Here is a 10,105-nt window from a genome sequence, read left to right as displayed (position 1 = left end):
AGGAGCAAGGCAACTTTGAGAAAAGTCAAAGTGGCTACTGTACAGGGCTATTCAGAGAATGGGGAACATGGAATTTGAGTAGATACGTAAACAGGGCAGGTGATGCAATTCTGTGATAAGAATTTCTGATTTTATGCTAGTAACAAGTGTACATCATTAGAATTTCTGATTTTATCCTAATAACAAGTGTACATTGTTGAAGATGTTTAGCAGTGACAAAGGAGTGACATGATATTAGTGTTTTAGAACTTACTCTGTGCTATTTCAGTGGTCTGTGTGGCTGATGATACTGTGCAGTTCTCATTGGAGACATTAAGTTAGAGAGAAGAGCTTGTACCCAGGAGGCACTGAGAAGGAAGATTTAGGAGACATGTGTGATGATAGAGAGGAAAGTGTCATGATTTGGGCGAATCCTGTATGTCCTGTTTGTGATATTCACTGGAAATACTGCTTCCAGGATATAAATAGTTGGGGTTAGCAGTGATTTGGATCTTCCAGGGCTGGAGTTTTATCAGCCAAGTGGAATAGAATGAAGGCAGCAATAGACTATGAGTCTTTTCCAGGGAATAATTGGTAATGATAGACTCTAAACTCCAGGATGAGTTAATAAAGATGTGAAAGCAGGAAGAACTGATAGAAGGTGAAAGGGTCATGGATTTCCTAATTTCCCATAGGGAAAGACTTCTTGTGAGGGTACTCGAGCTAGTGACTTGAAGGGACTGGGATGTTTGAATGAATAATGTTAGATGCAGAGGTAAGGGTGTGGTTAAGGAGGCAGTGGCTCAGCTAGTGGGAAGAGAAGGTAGCTGGAGATGAGATCAAGGCCCTGGGACACTGCATAAATGTGTGTGGGGTGTGCAATGAAAAACTACAGTGGGCACCATTCACATCAAATGACAATGTTCTTTATGCTCCTGGAGCTGAGCAGTGTGGTGACCATGCCAGGGGATGGACACACAGGGTGATGGATAAGAATTTCATGCAGGGGTTGAAGTCACTGGGAAAGAGAGCAAGAACTGGGTGAAGAAAAATGCTGTGAGCCAGGAGATCTGTAGGTGACAGCAATGAAGAGAAGAGGTGGCAGGACCAGGAGGCTGGATCCTCAAAGGATCAGGGATCTTGGCCAGAGGGCAGAGCAGTAACTGCCTATAAGCAGCACTGGGAATAACATTACCTCCTGACTGTGAGGTTTGAGAAGAATGCAACAGAGTTTCAGAGGAATTGTTGTGTTCAATAGACAGCTGATTCTCGGTATAGCAAAGGAGTGAAAGAACATTTGGAGAATAGGAGAGATGTAGGTATTTGCTGATACTGGAGTAAGGGCTCTGGAGGGAACAATGGAAGGATTTGGAAGGGAAGTTAGGAGTAGGGGTTTGGGTCTGGGGCAAGGAAACACTACACATGGTGTGGATGGTAGGAATGCAGAGGAGAGGTCGTGGAGGGGCTGTGTCCTTTGGGGGTAGATCAATAGGAGTGTAGTGGACAATGCTCAGGAGGAGAGTAGTTACTGGGCCAATGAACAGAGGTCCTGGCTTACCAGGTCTGGCGTGGTGACAGCCCAACAAGAGCAGAGGCCCTTGGAGGAGTAAGAGTCCTCTTCAGTTCTCATCTTATGTGGCCTGGGGTAGTGAAAGGGAAGCTTCTTGGCTTGGGCAGCTAGGGAGAGGTGCCAGCGAAATCACTTCCTCTACAAAATGTCCCCTGTTTCTTCCAATACAGAAAAATGTCTCTCTCACTTCCTCACACCCAATTTATCAGCAGTATGGCCTGTGATTCTCTTGGCATTTCCACGACCTTGTAACGGTATCCTTTTGCTAGGAATTTGTTTACTCACCTAGATTAGAAACGTCTTGAGGACAGGAATAATATCTTTTGTCCTTATCAGGACCTTGCATGGCACTCAATAGATATCTGTAGGCTGGTTAGTATACTGACATCCTGTGCTTTCTAACCCCATCTACACAGCTCTATTAGTCATAAATCCTTGAGTTTCAAGTCACAGAAACCTAACTCAAACTAATGTAAGCCAAAAGGTCATGGAAAGCTATCATGGGAACCCCATCTCCCCTCCCACCTCTGACTCTACCGTGTCTCATGTCTGCACTTCGAGTCTGCCTTGATTCAGTTCTTTCCAGTGGCAAAGATAGCTACTGGCAGCTACGAACTTATTTTGTTTTCATGTTTTCTGATTAATTCCAGATTTTAAAAAAAGAGTGTCTATTTCTTGAGGGCTCCAGCTATAGTCCTTGGGGTGGCCATGATTGGTCAGGCTTGGGTTGTGGTCTCTCCTCTGAAAACCATCTTTGTGGTTAGGGCTTGGGATACTCTGGGCCTTGTCATCACGCCTGTGATGGGAGAATCAAGGCTGTGTGGTAGCCAGTCCCACTAGACCAGAGAATCAGTGTTTGCAAGAAAGCAGAGCAGATATTTGCTACGATGCTGATTCCCAGCAATAAGGAAGACAAAAACAGCTGCTGAGACTCTGTAGTCTCAAAGGAGGTATTAACAGTATAAGGGAGGGAGTGAAAAGGAAAGAAAGATTTTTTTTTTTAAATTTTTTTTATCACCCAGTGTTTGCTAAGTACTACTTTCTTTACAGGTTCTAATCTCATTCGATCCTCCCAGTGATTCGGTAAGGCAAGTAGGATAGGATCATTTTAAGTTTAAAGAAGAAGAATTGAAGCTTGGATAGTCTAGGCTGAGGATCAGATTCAAATCCTGAATTATCTGACATCAAAAGCCCTACGCTTTCCTTTAATCAGGATTTCTCAACCTCAGCACTTGGACATTTGGGGCCAGATAATTCTTTGTTTGGTTATGGGGGCTGTCCTGTGCATTGCTGAGTGTTTAGCAGCAACCCTGGCGTCTACCCACTAGATGCCTGTAGCAACCCCATTTGGTTGATTCAATCAAAAACATCTCCAGATACTGCCAAATGTCCCTGAGGGGCAGGTTGGGGGGTGGCAGCAAAATTGTCCCACTTGGGAAGACTCTAAATCATGCAGCCGAATGAATTCAAAGTTGTGGTGCCTAAAAAATGTATGCACCAACAGCTGGGAAATACCATGAGGAATCATGTCTTTACATTGTCATATGCTTCTGTGTGTTTTATAAAACTGTAGCGCTCCTGTGAGTGAGCGCTCTAATCTAGCAGGAGACAGTAAATTGTTTGTCAGATAAAACCCTTTTTGTTGTCATTAGTTGACAGAGATGTTTCCTCATTTGGAGTGCCCTTCCAGAAAACAGCCTCAGAATCAGATAGAGCTTCTAATATTAAATTGAGGGAAAAGGTGGTAAATTGCAAAGTGCTTGGCTCCATGTGACACAGTCTAGGTAAAATGAAAGTGGGCGGATCTCTGCTGTAACTGCCCCAAAAGCAATTTGGTGTGTGTACAAAGTTGTGTTTCTGAGAGCAGTGGAGATGCCCCTTCTATGTGGAGAAAAGGTTAGCGAGGCTTGGGTGAATGGAGCCCAAGAGGAACTTGGCACCAACTCCTGCTGACTTCATTCCTCCTGCCAGTCGGAGCTGATTTGCAAGGCTGTGTTTGGTGCCAGGGACTGGGTGGGAAAGGGGAAGTAAATTCAAACAAAAGAATGCCCCTGAAGTGTCTGAAAAGAGGCTTTTAGCACCATTCTTTCAGTGCTCTCAACCAGACTGAAGGTGCAAAAATTTAAAAAGCAGCCTCAACCACTTTGGAGAATGGTAGAATGTATCCAACACAGTGATATTATCACATCTATTTGTTGGACAAAGAACTTCATTGTATAACAAAATAAAACATGTTTCTCCTTCCAGTTCCTGCTTTGTGACAAATCTTCAAAAATGAGCTTACAAAGGAGCAGCCTGGAAACTTGGCAAGGGTTGTTTTTAGGCAAGCTCCTTCCAAAATATCTGATTGAAAGGGTTTTCAGACTGTTTTCCTGGCCTGCTGTGCAATTTGCAAACAATTTCTTTTTTGGTCAGTAGTCGGGGAGAGGAATTGATAAAAGTACTTGAAACTCATTTCTCACATTTATAGACAAACTTCTTCCAAGCTCATTCATGTCCGGCATGGGTAGCAAGTACATATTCTTGCATTAATTTTGGAGTCTACCTCTGAGCCTATTCCTGACCGTGAGGAAGGTCTAGTCCTGGCCAGGAGGGCTATCACCTGCTCCTCCTCCCTCCATCTACACAGTGAACCTCAGGGACACCTTCCAATGATCTGACGAATTTTAGTGGTTAAATCCTTTATTTTCAAGGTATCATTAGAGTCTCAGATTTCCTTAGAAATGAAATACTCTACATGATCTGAAGATGAAATTAATTCTCCCCAGTATAAATCCAGTCAAGAAATTCTTCCCAAGGATGGTTGCCAGAGGCTGGGAAGGGTTGTGGGGGAGGGAGGGTTGGGGCAGATGGTCAATGGGAAAAAAATTATATAAATAAATAAAGAAATAAAAAATATAAGGAATGAATAGGACCTAGTATTTGATAGCACAACAGGGTGACTGACTATAGTCAATAATGATGTAATTATACATGTAAAACTAGCTAAAAGAGTATAATTGGATGATTTGTAACACACAGGTTAAATGCTCGAAGGGATGGATACCCCATTCTCCATAATATGATTATGATGCATTGCATGCCTGTATCAAAATATCTCATGTACTCCATAAATATACCTATTAACCTAAAGGCTATTGTGTACCCACAAAAATAAAACATGTAGATTAATGGGAAAAAAAGAAAGAAATTCTTCCCAGTCAAGAAATCCTGGTTCAGTAGGTAAGGCTATTTTTCATGAGTGTAAAAACTGCTTAGCTTATCTCAAAAAGTTATATATTGTATGATTCTGTGTATATAACGTCTCAAAATGACAAAAAGATAGAAATGGGGACCAGATTAGTGGTTACCAGGGGTTAGGTAAGTGGGCCAGTATGTGACTCAAAAGGGTGGCAAGTTAAGCCTGTGGTGTGTACCTGTAGTTCAAGCTACTCGAGAGGCTGAGGCAGGAGGATTGCTTGAGCCCAGGAGTTTGAAATTAGCCTGGGTGATAGAGATCTATTTCAAAAAACAAAAAATAGAGGGTAGCACAAGTGAATTCCTTTGTGATGACAGAAGAGTTCTACATTTTGATTGTAGTAGTGGTGACACAAGTTTACCCATGGGTTAAAATGTCACAGGATTACATGCCCTCACCCCCCAAAAATGAGTCCCTGCAAAATGAAAGGTCTAATAGTCTAGTGAATTGTATGATGACAGTGTTGATTTCTGGTTTTGATAATGTACTACAGACGTACAAAGTGGCACCATTGGGAGAAGATGGGTGATAGGTACACAGAACCTCTTTGGACTATTTTTACTACTTCTTGTGAGTCTATAAGTATTTAAAAATAAAAATTAAAAATATTTAAAAAATCCAAATCATATAGCTTTATAATATCTAGCATGGCAGAGATGACTCATAGTAGGTAATTAAAAAATGAATGAGATGGATTACTAAATGAACAAAAGGTCTTTTCCATTATATTAACAGAAGTTTAAAAGAGTGATGATAGGCGGGCATGGTGGCTCACGCCTGTAATCCCACACTTTGGGAGGCCAAGGTGGGTGGATCATCTGAGGTCAGGAGTTCGAGACCAGCCTGGCCAACATGGCGAAACCCAGTCTCTACTCAAAATACAAAATTAGCCGGGTGTGAAGGCACATGCCTGTAATCCCAGCTACTCGAGGAGGCTGAGGCAGGAGAATCACTTGAACCCAGGAGGCAGAGGTTGCAGTGAGCCGAGATCACACTACTGCACTCTAGCCTGGGTGACAGAGTGAGACTCCCTCTTAACAATAATAATAGTAATAAATAAAAGAGCGATGATAATGGATGATATTTTTGAATACTTAACATGTCAGGCATTGTGCTAAGCACTTTAAGCATTGTCTCATTTAATTCTCTTAAGAACCTTATTTCTAAAAATTTTCTTCCTTTAAAAGATAATTAATTCTACATATTTAGTAAAAGTATAAAGGAAAACAAGAAAATTAATAATGACAATAAAGCTTGGATAACATAGTTGGGTAAGAAGCACAGTAACATTGCAGGGTTGAGGGCAGTGGAGGAGGAGGGAGGGACAAGAGTTGGTCTGTATGGCTATTTGTTGTACTATTAGTTTTAACGTTGTACATATCCTTGTGTGTGTGTGTGAGATCATTTATATGAAGTAAATCTTGTGGGAAAAATATGTAACTATGAAAGGAAAATGGAACCACATGCAGCTGGTGGTGTGACAGGAGTTATTTTATTGACAAAGGCAAGCCAACCAGAGACAGTTTGCTCCCAGGAGGGGACACCTGGCTTGAGTTGGTGGGTCACTGTGACTGCTGGCGCCAGAACCACCCTAGACTCTCATAAAGAGGCTTTGGGCACAAACTATTGGAGATGTGTCTCCCCAATGAATAATGCTACAGGGGAAATGAAAGTGATTTTCTGTGTGAATTCTTAATTCCTCACCAGCCCTGGCCCACATGGGCAGATAGTCGAATCTCAGTGATCTGAGCTAATGGAAGGGGCTGAGCAGTCACACTTTCCTGTTGCAGTGCCTTTAGGATGTGGAGAGAAAAGGTAACCCAGCAGAGCACACAAAACCTAAAGGCTAAGAAAAGGAAAGGGACTTTGAGAGCACAGAGGCAGCCACTGCATTTCACAGATGAAGAAAATGCGGCATGCAGAAGCCGGCACTTATTCCAGCTTTCACAGCTACTAAGAGCGCCTGTGTGTACCAGATCCCAGGGCTCCAGGCTGGGACCCTTTATTCATGGAAGTTACCGATATTCTCCGTAAGGATTGAAGGGCACTTACAGAGACATGTGCAAAATGGTCAGGTAGAAACAATCAATGGGAAAAGAAACTAGGAAAGCAAGATAAAGTTTGGAATAAAGTTCTTGTTCACAGAGCCTATTTTCAGCTCTGTTCACAATGCCATGTGCCTTTAGCGGCCTTCCCTGTGTGACTGTGAGCTCCTTCTCAAAGCTAGCATTGAAACAGGGAAGTCTGAAGATATTTGATCTTAACTTAGAAAAAAATTATAGGAGTAATATGTGAATACTTGCTTCCTGTAAAAATTTATACTGTGCAATTATATACGTATTCAATAATAAGTCAAAGCACCTCCTATAGGTAACCATTTCTAACCATTTGATTTGTGTCAGTCAGACCTTTTTCTGTGCATTTATATGTAGATATAAAACATACATATATGTAGCTTTAAGAAGATAAATGAGATCCAGCTATTTATTATTCCTTGATTTGTTTTTTTTCTGAAAACGTGTCTTAGAAATCTTTCCCTCTGGGTACGTATGGCTCTACCTCAATTGTCTTAGTGACTGCATTGCAGGACAACTGCTGTAACCATTTTTCTATTGATGGACATTAGGCTACATCCTAATACAAAAAGATCAATAAATATGCTAGTGCATGTGGCTTGGTTTGGGCCATGTGTGTATTTCACAGGATCCATTCTCAGAAGTATAATAGCCCAATGTCTACACATTTGACCAGATAATATCAAGCTGACCATCAAAAAGCCTGTACTGAGTTAAAGTCCACTAGAACGTGTGTTTATTCATCTTGCCATATTCTTTCCATAAATAAATATTATCAATCTTTTAAGATGTTGCTGATCTGAGAGATAAAAGAATGATATTATATTGCTTTAATATTCATTTCTCTGATTCCTAGTTAGGTTGCATATTCTTTCTCATGTTAATTTGCAATTTTTGTTTCTTCTTGATTGCCTAATTATTTATCCTTTCCTTTATTTATTTATTTATTTATTTTGGGGACAGGGTCTCACTCTGTCACCCAGGCTGGAGTGCAGTGGTTTGATCATGGCTCACTGCAGCCTTGACCTCTCAGGTTCAAGTGATCCTCCCACTTCAGCCTCCCAAGTAGTGGAATTACAGGTGTGCACCCTGTAATTTTTGTAATTTTGTAAAAATCACCCTGCTGATTTTTGTGTTTTTTGTAGAGGCAGGATTTAGCCATGTTGCCCAAGGTGATCTCAAACTCTTGGGCTTAAGCAATCCTCCAACCTCAGTCTTCCAAAGTGCTGGGACTACAGATGTGAGCCATTTTCTTTAAAAACGAAAGGAAGCCCAGCCTCCTTTCCCTTTAAAAGAAATTATTCTTACCAATTTTTAGGCAGTGTTTATGAATGGGTAGTAACTTTATTATGATGCAAATATTTCTTTTTGGTTTGTTGCTTTTCTTTCAAGTTTGTTTATGGTGTTTGCCTTAGAGATGTTTTAAATTTGTGAGTCATCAAATCAGTAGCCCTTCCTTTTATTATTTATACTTTTTTTTTGTATTTTGCTGAGGAAAGCATTCTCCAACATCATAAAATTCCTATGTTAATTTTCTTTGGTAACTTTTTAATATATCGGTCTTTAATCTAAACAGGATTCATTCTTACATGTAGTACAAGATAAGACTCTAATTTTATATCTTTTCTCCAAATGGGTAGCTGTTTGTCCCAATATTAGGTATTGTCTAGTTCCTTCTTTCTTTATCATGTACTAAATTTATATTTGGTTTCCAAAACTGTCTATTCTGTTCCATGATTTACTTTCAAGCCAATATCACACTGCAGAATTATTGTCATTTTTCACTGGTTATTTTTTATGTATTTACCCTCCTAGTTGAATTTTATATTCAGCTTTTCAAGTTCCGTTAAAAAAGACTGTTGAAATTCTGACTGGCATTTCGCTGTGTTTATAAATTAATTATGAGAGAATTAATATTTTACAAAATTTAGTCTTCTCATTCATTTGGAAATTTGTTTTCAGTAAAATCATTTTCTTCCTAAAGTTTATGCATGTCTTTATTTGGTGATTTCTAAGTATTTTATAGCTTTTATTGCTCTGGGGATTTAAAAATTGAATTTCAATTTCTATTAAGTTGTTTTTCTGATGTAGAAAATTATTGAGTTTCTATCTGTTGATCTTGTTGAAATTGGCTACCTTACTGAACCTTTTTATTGTTTTTTTGTGTTTTTTGACTTACTTTCTTTGATTGTTTAAAAAAATAGATAAGCATATCATTTGAAAGTAATGGCAGTTTTGTCTCTTTTTCTCCAATACTTATGAATTTATTCACTTTCCTCATCAAATTGCATTGATTAGAACCTCTAGAATAATGCTGTGTATCATCTTTCTCTGGTTTGAATTTTAATCAAATGCTTCTACTGTTCCACCCTCAGGTATGACATTTGCTATAACTCTTTTTAATCAAGTTAACAAATTTTTTTTACTAATATAGTGAGTTGCAGTAACAAAAGGTCTAAATTTGAACCTTTGTTGTACTCCTAGAATAAAACCTAGTTGGCAATTTTAAGAATGGTTTATTAGTAAATAAAGGCCTGACTCTAAAGTAATAATAATAATAAAAGCAAGAAAAAGAATTTCAAATGTTGGTAATAAACACAGGAGGGAGCAAAGGGAAACTGGAATTGAAGCATGATAAGCATTTTGTCTCGTTTCAAGAAGAGCTTATTAATACAAATGTTTTTCAACATTTAATTAAAATATTTTAAGCATGTATATTTAGCATAAATTTAATCTTGAGAAAAGTGGAAATAGAACATGTGATTTCCAAACCACTAGCGCAGAAAAGGAAACAGAAAATTTCTTTAATCAGTAAAAATAAAAAAGAAGAAAAAAGAAACATGCAAAGATTTTAAACAAAGAAAATTAAAAATGAAATAAGATAGCAGGAATGAGAACAATAATCAGTTACAAAGTATCGGTTACAAAGTTATCAAAATAAAGGTGGTTAGATTAAAATAACCTGTTAAAAGGTAGAGACACTTAGAGAACAAGTTCCAGTTACTTGATGTTTACAAGGAACACACAAAATAACATAGAAAGATTGAAAATAAAAGGAATGTATAACCATGAAAGGTAGATGGACCAATCTTAATTTCTAAGAAAACTGATTCCAACATAAAAACCGTTAAATGGTCAAAGGGGGATATAACATGCTGTTGAAAGGTATGTTCCATTGAGAAGATAAAATTATTATGAACTATGGTGAGGACATTTAATACTCATCTAATACAGTATTCCTGT

Source organism: Papio anubis, chromosome 14 (assembly GCF_008728515.1).
Source record: "Papio anubis isolate 15944 chromosome 14, Panubis1.0, whole genome shotgun sequence".
NCBI lineage: Eukaryota > Metazoa > Chordata > Mammalia > Primates > Cercopithecidae > Papio > Papio anubis.
The sequence above is the reverse complement of the archived record's forward strand: the minus strand, read 5'-3'. Positions refer to the sequence as shown.